Source organism: Lycorma delicatula, chromosome 2 (assembly GCF_047948215.1).
Source record: "Lycorma delicatula isolate Av1 chromosome 2, ASM4794821v1, whole genome shotgun sequence".
In the NCBI taxonomy this organism is placed as follows: Eukaryota; Metazoa; Arthropoda; class Insecta; order Hemiptera; family Fulgoridae; genus Lycorma; species Lycorma delicatula.
The window spans coordinates 146,602,530-146,617,042 of record NC_134456.1 but is presented as its reverse complement, the minus strand read 5'-3'; the positions used below and the strand labels follow the sequence as shown (position 1 = coordinate 146,617,042).

General features: G+C 31.8%; 1 protein-coding gene across 3 annotated transcripts in view; it reads right to left on the bottom strand.

Annotated features, from left to right (window-relative positions):
• The window catches only part of LOC142319299 (uncharacterized), a 50,952-nt gene extending 36,671 nt beyond the window's left edge, over window positions 1-14,281 (bottom strand). For 2 of the 3 annotated variants that reach the window (XM_075356411.1, XM_075356413.1), the window contains exon 1: window positions 14,118-14,281. The gene's annotated coding sequence lies outside the window, so the exon portion shown is untranslated. Of the gene's footprint in view, window positions 1-14,097 lie in introns of all 3 variants that reach the window. The other variant, XM_075356412.1, reaches the window with a different exon arrangement.
• Between the last annotated feature and the right edge of the window lie 232 nt (window positions 14,282-14,513).

Here is a 14,513-nt window from a genome sequence, read left to right as displayed (position 1 = left end):
TTGCTTTCAGCTGCGCAGAACTCAGAAGATAAATGTTCATATGGCTGTTTAGGTCCTCCTGACCTATGCCCTTAACAATTACTGAAAGAGCTGCTGCTCCCTCTCAGGAATCTTTCCTTTATCTGGTTCTCAACAGATACCTCTCTGATATGGTTACACCTCAGTCCAGCTACTCTGTGTCACTGAGCAATCAAGCCACCTCACTATCAGCAAGGTCTCATGATTCATAGATGGAGGAGAAATATTTATGGCTTGTAAAAAAAGGACAAATTGAAGGGCCAAATAACAAAGCACCCAGGAGTAATGAATATGGTTCTATAAGGGTAGAGAGTAAAACTAATAAAGAAATGATTAAAATGTATAAAACAGATAATTAAGCTTATTGGTTGTAATATTAATGTTTGATTAAAAAATTAGTTAACAGAAAGGAATGAAGAATTGCACAAACCAATAAAATGACTGGTGAGTGTATCCTTCAGGATTAAAAAATATTCATCAGTCAAACACAATGTAGGGCTAAACATCAGTGATTGCAGTTATCTTATTGATGAAAATCAGATTATAGAGGTTGATTAAAAGAAAAAAATACTGAACAAACATTTTTTTGTTGCTACGCTTTTATCAATGACATTCAGTGATGAAAATTATTTAAAACTGTAAAATTATTAAAACAACAAACCAAACTAAATTTACATCTAAATCTGAAAACAAAATATATTATTGTATCAATCAAAAAATTGATTGGTGTATAAAGTAAAAATTAAATTTAATTTTGGAAGTCTTTGATTTTCACCACAGCTATGTAAATTTTATACCGGAAACATCAGTTAATAGATAATATAAAAATAACATTGAATTAATTAGATATTACATCTTCATTTCACTCGGTTTGGTGTTTTGCTTTATGTGTGGCACTAGAGTTGAGAAGAGAGTTTGTAAAAGGTTAGTAAGTCACAATTGGTATGCACTCATATATTAATTTAGTTTTAATTATTATTAAAACAAGAAGCTTTGGAAATTATGCACGGTAACTACTTCCTTAAACTAGTATCATTCTTTATTGAGTGCTTATAAAATAAAATAATTCAGCTTTCTATGCATTTTATTTTTTAAATTCTACTGAGCTTGAAGTAAACTGTACCTTAACAATCACTTGTGCATCACACTGGTATCCATTAAGAGGAACAGCACCAGGTAGTTGATTAGAATTAAAACCGTACTGAACAAAACATCCAGTATTGTTTTCATGTTGTTGATATTTCCTTCTGAATTTTTTTGATGGTTCCTTCAAAGGGGATGTAACAGGAGAACAAGACTCTAGTAGTGATGGATATAATGGAGATACATCAGGTTGATGAAACTGTTGACTGTCTTCTACGACCATTATTTATCCAAGATTGTTTTTACACGATGTCTAATTAACATTTTTATTAATTGTATAAAAACTTAGTCTACTGATTTTTAGAAAATTTCATCAGCTGAAATAATTCATTTAAACTTTGATAAATTCTTATACATCCATATTACTTATATAAATATTTTTATTTTATTTAAAAATCTAAGATTAAATTTCAACTAGTATGTTATAAATTTGATATTTTTAATCAATACAGATTGTTATTTTTTATTTTTACAAAATAATAATTATAATTTCTTTACAAGCAAAGAGTTGTTCACAGTATGTTTTGAATATGTATTGAACAAAATGTATATTTAAAACTCAATAATTAGAAAGGAATTAACCGAAATTAAAGACCAGTTAAATGATCTTAAGCAACATTCAAGAGGACAAAATATTCAGATAAATGGAATTATGAAAACTAGAGGAGAAAATTTATTAGAAATTATTGGAGACAGCAAAATCAATCAGAATCCAAAATAAGCAAGAAAATATAATGGCATTCATAGCTGAAGAAACTACTTATGAAAACAAAGCAATCTGCTAAGGATAATAATTAGAAATACATTTGGACAAGACAGGGGAAAATTTCCATCAGGAACAATGATGGTACTAAAGCATACAGTATCAAATCGGAAATCAATCTGATGTCTGATATAGGAAAAATTGGCGCAAACACATGATTTTTTTATAAGTATACATTTTTTTGTTCTGATAAAAATTGTTCCCTTGCTGTACACCAGAAAATTACAGGTTTAAAAAAGAATTTCAATAATTTTGTAAGTACACTTCAGCTTTTTCCTATAAAACTTAATATTGCAGTCTTAACTAAAACATGGTTGATTAGTGATAAAATTGGCTCTGATTTGTATGCATTAGTTGAATATACCTATATTTTCAGTATGTGTATTAATGAACAAAGGTCTGGAGGATTAATTTTATATGTTAAAAAAGATGAATTAGTTGATTGTGTTGAGGAAGTAATAGTTTTACTACATTCCAACCCTGTTCAGTAAAACACCCACCCATCTTGTGGAGATTCCGGTCGCCATACCACCCCCTCAGTTCCGAGCCCTGAGGGACTTACCGGAGGTCGTCTTTAGACCGTCTGACTGATTACATCTCACAGTCATCAGCCAGGCCTCAGTTGGGATGCCAGACATGGAGGACATGGTCCACCGTGTCATCAACCCCGCAATCCGGGCATAGACCTGAATCTACTAAACGAAACCTATCCAATCTCTCCCGAAAAGCACCATGCCCGGAAAGGATTGCGTAATATACCGATTGGGGAAATCCACCTAACCGCGCGCAAATCAGACATAATTGAAAATATGCTACGCGTGTAACGACCAGCGGGAGTCATCCCACCTGGCCTGTCAAGACGTAAAACCCTGGTCTTCAATTTCCCGCAAACATTCTGAAGTGAGAAGACCATCCTGTCTGGAAATATAACGTTCCTTATGTTCTACGGCAAGAATATCTATCGGCTTACTTAATATCTATCTGTGATTCCCGCGACACAGTCCTGTAACCGCCGACAACAGCAAACAGAAGGAGACGCTGGGCTCTCAAAAGAATGTCGCTATAACACCTAAAGATCATGAGCCCAGACAGGCGCAGAGTATAACATAATAGCCTCACGTACACCCTTGTAAAGGATACGGAGGATACGGATGATACGGAAATTCAACCCCCAGTCGGGATGGATAACTCTGCGAATTCCAAAAAAGGTAGTAACAGCCCTCTCGGCAACATTCCGAAGGTACTTGAATCGAAGATTCTCATCAAGGATTACACCCAAGTATTTCTGAACAGAAACATATACCTAATGGTAAACATTAGGTTTCGCATTCATAATTGTTTTTGTTCGCATTCAACAAACATTACTGTTTAGCATTCATAATGCTAAACATTACACCTAATGGTAAGGCCGGCCATTGAAACCCGTGCTTGGCGTGAATTGGCCAGCCGATCCTACAACATCATCATCGTGGTTTTTTCTGGACTAAAAATTATCTTATGCTGGAGACTTCACAACCTGAGAATCTCACATGCACAGGCAGCTCGGAGTTCTATTTCGTTCTGCGAATCCCCCACAACCAGCAATACCCCATCATCCGCATAAGCAATAGTGCAACAACCACTAGGCGACCTCAACCGTAATATAGAATATCGAACTCAATTATCTAAAGAAGGGGACTCAATACACTACCCTGCCGGCACCCTTTGGATAGGGTCTTCCCTACTTCCCAGCTGCCATCTCTTTGGACGACGGTTCGATGACTGAAGTAATTTGAGAGAATCTTTATCTCAATCCACGTACAATCATGTTTCTGCAACTTGAAACAAGGCAGAGGGCTATCATAAGTTGTTAAAATCCCTGGATATATCCAGAAAAACACCTAACACATACCTACCTACACTGGAGGAAGCATTATTTATCACCTGCAATATGGCTTCCTCCGTGCTCTTGCCGGGCCGGAAACCATATTGAATATCCATCAATAAATGCTCATTAGTTAACCTACTAATAATACGGAAATACAAAACTTTCTCAAAAACCTTTCCTATTTCAGGCAAGAACATCAAAGGCCGATAAGAAGAACTAACAGTAGGGTCCTTGTCGCCACATTTAAAAAGTAATATTAATTCTCCACGCTGGGAAATATCCAGAAGAAAGCATCCTATTAAAAACCCCAGTCAGGGAACCGAGAATCACAGGCAACGAGCGAACAAGGAGTTCCACCGTGATACAATCATATCCAGGTTCTTTATATCATGCCATACTGCAGACCACCTGACGACTTCCACCTCGGTAATCTCAAGAGACTGTACCTCAGAATGGAATTCAGCAATCTCTCGCCGGACACGTTGTTGATACAAAGTCTCACCTGCCACAGTGTCATCAGGAAGCAAATCATTTAACAAAATGTGGAGGACACGATCTTTGTTCATCACAACACCATACTGAATCGAAAGGGCTGATAAAAGGGCTTACTTCCTACGCTTATGTCCAAGAACTCTGTATACAACACCCCAAGGGTCCCTTTATTTCCTTGCTCCTTAACAAATGAGCGCTAGGAATTACGCTTAGAGAACCTAGTATAATGATAGTACCTGGCCCTCTCCCTGCAGTAAAATAGTTTTACTACAGCCAATGTAATATTAATACAGATTAAAATAATAAATATTATTTTCATTTTGTTCAGAATATACAGGTTGCAATCTTACAGGAAAAGCCATTTTTGTAATCAGCTAACAAGCTATGTTGATGCAAATGAAAGATAAGAGCAATGTTATAGCGCAGAAATAACCAATGAATTATAGAATTAGGCAATATCATTAACTAATCCTTGTGTCACAAAACGGTGCAACAGATATAAAGATGAATTCATTCATACGTATGATGAGTTTTATCTCAGTAGTTAAGGCTGAATCATTCTCCCACCCCTACGTGCGAGGCCAATTGTATTCAACATACGAGAGTAAGTCAATTATTATCCGCAATGTAGTTATAAATTTTATTGCAATACAAATAGGAAACTTACATGTACATCATTTTTCAACAAGTCCCCTTGCATTTCAACGCACTTGGTCCATCGTTGCGCAAGCTTCCTGATGCCCTCATTAAAGAACGTTTTCGGTTGAGCTGCGAGCCAGGAATGCACCGCTTCTTTCACTGTTTCGTCCGAGGTAAACAAGTGATAGTCTGAAGGGGCAAGATCAGGACTATGCAGAGAATGAGCCAGTACTTCAAAGTTGAAGTGGGCAGCAGTATGTGGACGAGCATTTTCGTGCAACAACACAACAACTTTCGACAGCAGTCCTCGGCGTTTGCTTCGAATTGCAAGCTTCAGCTTGGCAGTAAGCATCTCACTGTAACGCGCACTGTTTATTGTCGTGCCCTTTCCTCATAATGTTCCAGTACTGGGCCTCGTGAGTCCCAAAAAGCCGTAAACATCAGTTTTCCTGCGGACGGCTCTGCCGTTTACTCTCCGGCTTGTAATGATGGATCCATGTTTCGTCACCGGTGATGATTCTGTCTAAGAAGATGTTCCGTTCGTTACCGTAGCGATCCAAATGTTTTTAGCAGATGTCCAAGCGCGTTTGTTTATGCGACTGTGTGAGTTGTTTTGGGACTCATCTTGCATAGACTTTATGAAACCAAAGTCTGTTGTGGATGATTTCGTAGGCAGAACCGTGACTAATTTGCAGACGATGTGCCACTTCATCGATAGTTACTTGTCTGTCTAAGAAAACCGTGTCACGTGCACCCTCAATGTTTTCCTCATTTGTGGCGGTAAACGGTCGTCCGACTCCTTCGTCATGCGTAACACTTGGGCGATCATTTTTGAACTTTTCAACCCATTCGTAGACACTCCTTTGCGGCAACACACTGTTTCTGTACTGTACCGAAAGTCTTCGATGAATTTCGGCCCCTGATACTCCTTCCGACCACAATAAACGGATCACTGAACGTTGCTTTTCTTTGGTGCAAACAGAAAGCGGAGCAGCCATGGTTAACGGCAGGGCAGCGATAACGGAACTAACCTAGCAGCATCAAACCTGCAGACATAACAATTAAACCACGCATGTGGCATCTACGCAACACGACAGTACTACCAACATAAACAAAAATATAACTAAATTGCGGATAATAATTGACTTACCCTCGTATAACTAAAGAAGTAAAAGAGCATGGGAAGCAGACAGTTTGTGTAAAAGTTTTATTCAAGATATTGTGATAATTTGGGAAACGATGATAATAGTTCAGCAGTTATAGCGTATTGAAGAAATGCATTAAGTAATTAATATTTTTTCTGTTTTACTTGATAAAATTTTAATGTAGCGGAACGTACTTTCTTAAACTGTTTATTTTAACATAAATATATAATTTTATTACAATTTTCTAATTTTTTTATTACAAGTTATTTTTACTTCAATTTTATGTTAAGAGAAAGTCTTTTCTTGCACGGCTTGCGCTAAATTAAATTAAATTATAAACATACTATTATGTTTTTAAATTAAGTTTTTCAAACATGGCACCGTTGGTAAAATATAGTTATTATAAATATAATATTAAAAATAGCTTAACAACATACTTATTATTTGATTTCCTCAAACATTTTCGGTTCTTCTACCATCTTTAGAAGAATTTATAATAATGTATTATTAAAATAAATAAAAAATATAAAAATCACAAGATAAAATTAGAAACGTAACAATTGATAGTCATAAAGTAAAAATTTTTGTAAATGTTACGTCATAAGTTAAGTTAAAATAATTATCAGTTTTTAACATATACAAAATTTTTATCTTACTTTTAACTGTTATGTATCTAATCTTATCTTATGAATTTTATATTTTTTTATATATTTTAATTCTAAATTATTATAAATTTCTCCTGAAGATGGCATAATAGCCGAAAGTGTTTGAGGAAATCAAATAATATATTGGTAGGCAGTTTTTAATATATTTATAATATTATGTTTATGGTTTGCATGAAACAAATTTTAGTGCCAGCTGCTACTGTAGTTTTATTGATAAACACATGAGAATAGTTAAAGCTATTAATGTTATGTATATACCACATATTATTTGTCAAAACAAATCAATAAACATTATACAAAGTGGGAGTATTTAAATTTGATATTACTGATCACAGTCTATATGCTATAAAAATAAATAAAACAAATTTTGTTTGTAATAAGGACAAAAAACAATTAACTACTTTAGAGTGTGTAGATTACAATAAAGTCAATAAGGAATTGAGTAAATCTGACTGGAATTTTATTAGTATTAATGATATAAACACAATCTTTTAAATGCATACTCAATAAGTTAATTAAACGTAATATTCATAAAAGTATATTTTTTTAAAATCATGGATGTCCAATGAAATAAATATTTAAGAAACCAGAATTAAAATATTGAATAAATAGAGAAGTAGGCCATTTGACCATAAATTATGAAATTATTATTAAAGTGATTGGATAATAAAATGGACCAGAGAACTGATGAGTATTATAGAAATATTTAGATACCAATAGGGATAGCATTAAAGATACATGGATAGCATAAATAGTATTATAGGGACAAAAAAAAACATAAATTACAAAATGATAAAAGGGAAATTACAAACAAAGCTGAAATGGCCAAATGTTTTCAGTCAGCATTTTTTCAGAAATACCAGAAAAATTAATAATTGTGACTTATGGCAACATAAGTCAAGGATATAAAATTAGTGATAAAATAAAAACCGTATGTAGATCTTTAATTATGTTTCAGACTAACAAGGAAGAGATTGAAAAGGTTATTTCCTCTCTGCTAAATAAAAGAGCTAGGGGTCATCACATATAACTATGTAAAAGAGGTAGAAAATTACAGACCAATATCATTATTCCCTCCTGCCAAAAATAATAGAACATGAAGGAAAAACTAGTTAATTTTCTCAATAAAAACAACTTCCTTAGTAAAAATCAATTCACCAAACAAAAAAAAAAAAAAATATCGGAAATTGAATTGAATCAGTTATTTAAAGAAATATATATTATCTTTGTATTCTTTTGAAGAAGATTTCATCCTTTTAGCCAGGAAGCAAGCATTTCAGACTGTTTTTTGGATAACTTTAAATCTCATATAAGATCGTTAAGATTTTCTTTAGTCGGTAAATGAGGCTCAGATGAACTGCTTTGTTCAAAGGTTACTTCACCAGAATCTGTTTCTTTTTCTTCCTTACTTCCATCAGACTCTGAACTCTCTTCATCTAATGTCACATTTTCTGGAGGTTTTGGTATGGGAAATTCTTCGCAGTGTGGAACTGGTCTCATTGCAGATTGCAAGTTAGGGTACATCACTGTATATTTTGATTTTGACGTAATTCCTTTAATGTTTGTTAAGCAGAAATAACAGAAACCCAAAGAGTGATCTTTGGGTTCCCTCCAAATCATAGGGATAGCAAATGGCACGTGGCATGTGCCATTTTTCCATGCAGTGAGAAGCCTAGAACACAATAAATAACATTTATGTGGGGCCCAGGCCCTTGTTTGGTTCCCAACTTTACACCTAAAATAAAGTTCGTAACACTTTTTTTACTAATGGAGTAAGGTTTTGCCTTTGGGACTTGGAGCATCACTTCATCACACACATAACAAAAATTGTTAGTATGATTTAAACAAACTCTAGACATTATATAACCAACAACTAATTCAAATAAAGTTGTAAATACGTAACACAATAAATCAGGCACACAAAGCAGTCACAATGATGTATTTACTGGTTCACTATTATCTCACAACTGGCATCGTTCTGATGAATGTGTGCTACATTAGGTCACGTTTTTAATGTCTATACAGATCTAAACCTGTAGCAGTAGCAACGGTGCCCTTTGAGTTAGCTCAATTAGTTCCATCATATTTACAATGCTTAGGAGCTTTACTTTGACAAGAGACAAATGAATGAAAAAACATTTTAACATATTTAAAAAAATTAAAATAACAAAAAAACTGTGAGTGATGGAGAAATTCCTAATGCATATTTGAAAACAGGATTAAAAACTGGACCAAGTACACCTATTGATACTCATGAGACAAAAATCATGTTGACCAGTGTTATAAGCGAATGTTAATAAAGTAATCTATGTTCCACTTGCATTAATCATTCACCGACTGGTGCTGGTTGGTGAAGTATCAAATTAATATACGAGTAGTTTTTAATGAAGTAAACAATTTTGTTGTAACTAAGTTAGTAATTTTTGGTTAGGCCTATGTTAATTTTCTTTTTTGTAGACTTTTGTTTACTTTTTGTGGGTATTTGACCTATAAATTTCTGCATATATATTTACACTTTAAGTTTTTTTGTTTGTTTTATTATTATTGCTACATTTTCCTACAAAAAAAATCTCTTTATTCACATCATTTGAAGCCTGTCCGCAAGGAACTAGTGTAATTAAGGCTTTTAGGGAACTTAATCACTTTTGGTAAATTGTAACTTACAACACTTCATCAAAAAATAATTAGAAATGTTAAAAATAATTTTTAATCTATTTGTACCTTAATCAAGTTTAGTAAAAGTAAATACAGATATTTTGGTTAAGGTATGGATTTGTGATCTGGATGAAGCTTCAATTTATACAATAAAAAGTTATCAAACATGTGCTGCTTGTAACAACAATTGTAGTGGAGATATAATCCTTTATTACTGGAGTAGCATTTCATGCCGTGTTACTTTTGGGGCATTATGGAGGCCGATTCTCTGTGGTTGACTTTAAGTTACAAAACCTTACTTTTGCTGTATTTGGAATTTACAGGTAGTATGGAGCTTCTGTGGAAGTTTTTAATGAGTCTCTCGGTGAGTCGCAGACTAGAATTAAAGCAAAAATTGTGTTTTCTAGAGAGAATTTTGATAATAATATTAACGCTGAAAATAATATCAATGATAAATACTTAAAATTTTTTTCTAATCGGTGCTATGAAAACTTAATTTATAAAGATTCTAGAATAATGAAAATGACATCTGAATATTCTTTATAAAAGGTAGGCTGTGCTCACTGATTTAAGGGTTGCTATTCTGGACTGATGCATTACTGATCATAGAACAAATTTCATTTTGGTAGCCTTCTCCTGGAAGAGCTTTTCTATTTCAAATAATTCAAATAGAATTACTATTAACTGTGACACTAAGAGAGTTAATTGTGTCATTTTAACAGCCAGTTTTTCTGTAGTAAATTGGTTCACGATTTGTGACTGGATGCATGTGAAAATCTCCTTTCAATTATGTTATCATTAAATTAGTTGTCTGTGTTGCACTTCCAAAGGAGGTCATGGTCTTGGTTTATGATAGGAGTGTTGCTGGAAATAAACCTTGAATAGCAAATGGTTTAATAGAAGCTATTAATTGCATTACAGGATATTTAAAAGGTTTTCCTACTGATCAAGCCTTAAAAAACAAATTTAAAGTATTTAAAAATAAAATTATTAGATGGTTGAAAGATGCTAAAAAACCATAATAGCACTTCTCACTTCTGTGAGAACAATTCTGGGAATGTGAGAAGGCAGTGGAAAATGATTAAATAGATGAAAAAGCTTTGAGACTGCACAAAATAATGAAGTGCTAATGGATACTCAACAAGTATCAAAGTAATGTTATCAAAAATTACTTTGTTAATGTTTCCACATCAATTGTATCCTCCTTACATTCCCATACGAGCAAACACAAAGAAATATTGTATAAGGATAAATTTAAATTGTAATCCCAGATGAACTTTACTTTTGATCTCTTGTTACAGATAATGAGGTAGTATAGTAATTGATTGTTTATCTATAAATCAACAGGTAATAGATGATATTATAACTCCAATAATATTGAAGCTAATGATGGTTTTATAGCCCCCATCTTGATAGCTATTTTTAACTTTAGCTTGCACTGGAGTATTTCCTAAGAAGCTGAAGGTTGCAAAAGTCATTCTTGTATTTAAGTCAGGTAATAGAACTGAGGTTACTCTAACTGCAGACCTATTTCTTTATCATTATTTTCTAAATTACTAAAAATATATTTAAATCTAGTTTATTGAGGTTTTTGGAAGATAACAGGTATTTTCTGATGCATATGGTTTCCATAATGGACATAATACTGAAATGGCTTTACATAAATTTATTTCTTACTTACATGAAAATTTAAATAGGCCTAAACTCAATAAGATTTCTTTCTTGATTTGAAGAAGGCATTTGATTATTGTTAATCATCATCACGTTTCAAATGCCTACTGTTTACTTTTAAATAAAATGGATGCAGCAGGGATCAGGGGACTGGCTCTGATCTTATTTGTGCAGTAGTAAACAATTTGTACAAATGAAGGAGTAAAAAGCAATGTAGGAGAAATCAGCTATGGGGTTCCCCAGAGTTCTGTTTTAAGATCATTATTATTTCTCAAATTTATTTATGATTTATACTCAGATTCTTTTAATGGCACATTGTAGGATTTACGGGTGACACTCCTCTTGCATGTGACCTCAATATAAATGATTTGTTTAATAAAATACAAGCTAACCTTGATAATTTTAATATAAGGTTCAATTTTAAGTGGATGCTGTTGAATACATCAAAAACTAAATATTTAAATTTTTCATTCTCAAATTCTTTTAAATTAAACTGCAACCTAACGAGCAATTTGATTAGCTATGATAAAAATGATCGCTTGTGTGCTCTGACTCTTCAAACTGATAGTATTAAGCATATTGTTTTGATTACTAATGATGATGAGTTTTTGTGGAAGCATTATGTGAAGTCTATGAAGGAATATTTTATTGAAATATATGTGAATTGTCTCATTTAAAGAAATTATGCTAAAATTACATTCTTATTCGTATTTATTTTGCTTTTGTTCATTATAAATCTAATTATGGAATACAGAATATGTAATGAAGTTCTCCCGGGGCTTTCATAACCTATTTCACTTGTGAAAATAATGGAAAACGTTCATATAAACATATATGCTAAAATTCTTCATTTGTAGGTTATGGCTAGTGAAGTTTCACTCAGATTTCACCTACTCCGATGAAATGAGGTCATAGTGAAATTTTTAGAACATTATTAAGGAGTTGAATTTGTGATTTTTTTATAGTTCTTGACTTTAAGAATCAAATAAATACGTTCTAGAACCATATCTGAAGTAGTTTTTGAGAAATCAGTTGTGAAAACCAATAAATTGGGGTATAAAACGCATTTTTTTGTTTGATGTACTATAACTTTGTTAAATGGGTTAATAAACACACGAAACATTAAATGAAACTTGTAGAAAATTGAAAACTGAACAAAATGGTGTGAGATAAGTTGAATAAAACAAAAAAAAGTTAGAAAAATTTGAATTTTATTTGAAAACAATACACTAGATCAAAGTGCATTATATATATAACAGTTTATAATAAATGTTCAAAAATAAGTCCACCATTATTTTATACATTTCTTGGCACACTTCTGTACTGCTTTTGTTGCTCTTTTAGTTCTTCAGGGCTGTCCCTAAGTTGCTCAGCCACTGTAAACAATTAATTCCTCGAAAATGTATTTTTGTTTTGTATACAATATTTTGTATTCAAAGATATCATGAGTATAAAAACATTTTAAGAGAATGAAATTCAGCTAAGTAATTAACAATTATTGGTACCCTTCATTATCAGGTGTACAGAGATAAATTTTTATTATACAACCTGTGATTTTATTGTTCAGATGGCTGAATTTGCAATCTACAACTGTTTTTATGTGAACTTCTATAAGTTTATCAACAATGATACGATTGTTGGTAAATATTAGTCTATACTTAATAGGTAGATAATACAAATTTCAATCATAATAATGACTTTTACTATTTATTCAATAAATTTGATTATTCAATAAAATTGATTAAAATTCAATAGTATTAATTAGGTTTTAATACTAGCTATCTAATCTGTTGCCTAATGACAATTGACTTAATTTACATACTTTATCACTGCTTTGAAGAAAGGTTGAGCCAAGGTTATTTTTTTTATATAAATTTTAATAAAGAAATGTTACATGCTAAGACTTCTCATCAAAAGTGTTTGTCAACTATAAATCTATTCTAAATCTAAAATTATATTTTATTTCAATTTATTCTGTAATGTGAGTAACCTATTTCCTTTTTTTTGAAAGCTTGAAAAGTAACTTCAATAGAGATTTAAGAAATTTCAAGTTCATTACTGTCGATAAGTGTGACAGTAATACTGTTTAATAATTCATATTAAACAACTATAATTCATATCTGTTGCAACTACTATGAATTATAATATAAATAATTTAATTTGAAATAGATACTGTAATAATCCTATATCAGTCAGTATCAGTTCATATCATATCATATCAGTATTGTCAGGTTTGTCAATTACAAGCTTTTGATAAATAATGTTATGGATAATCAAATTGTTAATATGATAAAATTATTTTCATGATTTTCTGTGTGCATCAGTCTGAAGAGAAAGCTTATTTATTAATTTATTTGATTTATTGAGATGTTTTTAAAAAACTTCTAAAAGGAAGTTGGTACGGTCATCAGTTGTTATCTTCATGAAAATATTATGTAGCATTACATGTAATTATTATTATATCCATATATTTTAACAACAGGCTTATACCCACTTACAATTAGTAATGGATGATAAATGAATTTTTAGTGTGCAAAAAAATGCCATTCCTGACTGGGATTTGAACCTGGAACCTCCAGATGAAAGACCGAGACACAACCACTCTGCCCCAAAGATCAGTAAATAATTAATACTAATTAGTTATAATTTAGTACTTCACATGAACATATTTCAACATTTTCAGTACTGTTTATCTGATTAATTATATTTCTTAATAAAATATAAGCAATAATAATTTTAAATAGTAACTAAGAAATACATACAAAATAATTTAAACTTTAAAAAAGCACATGATTAAAGAGTTATGCTACATATTATATGATTATTTATGTAAAATATTTAACTTTCTTCAGGTAAGTGCGAGGGTGAGTTAATTTATGTGTTCAAATTAGATCGAATAATTTTTTGCAAACATTTAAAAAAAAAATAAATGTTACATATTTATTTCTACTGCATCATTTAAATTCTGTTTGATAGCAGTTTCCATGAAATATACTTCTAATTTTATATACTGTATCAAGTAATAAAAATCATACTTACAAAAATTAAAAATAACTTACAAGTTAATTTTTTTTTAGTATGTTATTTAAAACAGATAGAAAACACATCAGCACTAGTGAGGAATGTTATGTATAAGCACATAGGGGAAAAGACACTATCTGTTTTTCAAGGTGGTGGCTTCATAACTCAATTTACACTGAGTAGGTAGTTTTACTTCCTACCCTTCCCGCCTATATATGCAAACTGAATTAACAGAAACTTGGCTAAGCAAGACATGTTACAGATCAATATTAACAACTTTCGTGCATATATACTTTTAAATATTATATAAAGATTTATTTATTTAATTACAATTACATATCTTATAACCTTAATGATGCTAGAATAATATTTTAACACCTATAATTAATTTATGTTCACTTTATTAAAAGAGAACTTTCAAAAATAAATTTTTG